This window comes from Triticum dicoccoides, chromosome 6B (genome assembly GCF_002162155.2).
Source record: "Triticum dicoccoides isolate Atlit2015 ecotype Zavitan chromosome 6B, WEW_v2.0, whole genome shotgun sequence".
In the NCBI taxonomy this organism is placed as follows: Eukaryota; Viridiplantae; Streptophyta; class Magnoliopsida; order Poales; family Poaceae; genus Triticum; species Triticum dicoccoides.
In genome coordinates, this window is record NC_041391.1 from 599899324 (window position 1) to 599901761 (window position 2438).

Here is a 2438-nt window from a genome sequence, read left to right on the forward strand (position 1 = left end):
ATACATAGTAAGGCAAAAAAAATTATCATCAATTTTATTATTTATGACATGAGGATGGCATTTTCAATATTAAGAGCATGGCATTTCCCTTAAAAAGAAGAGCATCACATTTCTAATATTAATAGGATGACATTTTTAATATTAAGGGCATGACATTCTAATGTTAATAGCATGACATTTTCACTATTTAGAGCATGACATTTAACTATTAAGAGCATGGCATTTTTTTATTTTAATAGCATGGACTTTTTATACATCAAACCCACGACATTTTTGTAGGATATTTTGGAAATGTCTGCATGGCAAATTTCTAGATGAATTTTTTTTCAAATACGATGATTACAACAAGTTGAAATTCTTCCAAGAAGTTGCCATGTGATCAGTTTTACCATTTTTGTGGCAAAATAAAATACATTTTTATCTGTATTATATCCTTTTAATTTTGCACCATGGAAAATTCACGTTTTTTATAATTTAACACACAATTTTTTGTTTTTTGTTTTGTTTTTGGCAGCGTGAAATTTGGGATTTTTGTGTGAACCAATTCTATTCGGGGAGTCGTTCGATGTGGAAGGCCTCCTGGAAACAATTACCAGATATGGGCATCCAAGAAAAAAGAAAAGAAAATTATGTCCTATATCTCCCCTACTTAAAAAAGATTGTAACGTTCTATTATCCGCTTATCCAATCTTATGTATGCCCCCTCCTCTTTTTTATTTTTTCCTCCCATATCTGATTTTTTTTTCGTCGGGCTTCTCTCAAAATCGTGTTAACTATCCCATCCCTTATTGACTTATCAAAAAAATATTAAGTATTGTTTAGTAAGACAATAAATGCTTATCAGATAAGAGTTTACCAAATAAAATCCCCCTTTTTTGTATACAATCACACCAATATGAGTAGGTAAATCACAGGCGAACCTACTAGAATATTTGTTTCTCCGCTGCAACACACGTGCAATTTTATCTAGTATCTTCAAAGGAGGTTGTACGACGTAAACATAACATTTATTGATAGTGATAAATTTTGAAGTCTAAATGCAACTAAAAAATAGAAAAATTATATATGAGAACATTAATATGCCAATTCACAATCTGATTCTGATTCTTAACTATTCATAATGTGATATGTTATTTTTTTGTCTTTGAGAAGTGGGTTCATGAAGGACGAGAAGTGGAAGCAAAGGGCAAATGTGGTTGAAAGATGATGACAAGATCACAAAAAATTTCCGTGCGAGGTGGATAAAGCACATGAAGTGGAAGCAAAGGGCACACTCCGGTAACATCTCCTGCATCACCTCTACTCATGATATGATTTGTTCTTTTTAATCTGATTTTATTTTAGTTAGTAAGGGCATCTACAATGGTGCTATCTTGTCAGTGACACTTAGAATAGATATTGAGGTGGAGAAAAAAGAAACCACAGAAATAAGTGTTGCCTTCTCTTAATTAGGAGATCATCTCTTACAACAAATTGCTAGAGAAAAGACACACCATAATCTTTTGTTATTTCTATACGTGTCAGGATTAATATAAGACTGTCTTATCAACCATTGTACATGAGCTAACTATATCTAATGTATGATTTTCTAATCTTTCATGCCCCTACATTGCAAACATCACCAAGTAGTTGAGTTGGCCCTATAAAACAGAGCACTCACCCAAAAAACACACATGTCTCGACAAAGGATGCATTCAACAAAGCGATTGCAAATTTGCAAGCAGAGACGTCACTTTTGGGCTTGTGTATGGTGCCATGTGCCGGCTATTTTTTATTTTATTTGTGTGCCTCTTGACACCCTTCGGGTGGAGATTACGCAGACATGGATAGTTGAATTATTGCCTTCATTCAGTTCTCATTTAGAGCATCTACAGCCGAACGCTTCAAACCATCCCTCGTATGCCCGTGGACGCGTCCGGTCAGTGACCGGACAGGAGAGAAAAGGAAAAATGTGACCCACCCGAACCCCTCATATCATCCCTAATGCCCGGGCTGTCCGCGAACCCTCATTTTCATCTCAAATATAGGGAGGATAGGAGGGCTTGCAGATGCGCCCGGGCAGTCCGCCACATAGGACGCGGCCCCACCCAAGACCACCTTTTCTTTTTCTTTATTCACTCCTTTATTTCTCTCCCTTCATCTCCACCAATCACGTGCAAGTAACCGGACATATGAGGAAAATGAGGAGTGTGGCTGGGACACAGCCCGGCACGTCCGCGGGCATTTAAGGTACTACTCCCTCCGTCCCATAATATATAACGTTTTTGACACTAGCTTATATTATGCGACGGAGGGAGTAGTTAAGTTGGATGATTTAAGCATATGCATGCATGTCATTGTTTTCTATTGCTGTTTTTTGTTTCACAAACAGTCCACTATTATAATTGATCTTCCAGTTCAATGTGCTTTTTCTTTTTAGTTGACACAGACAAATGTCC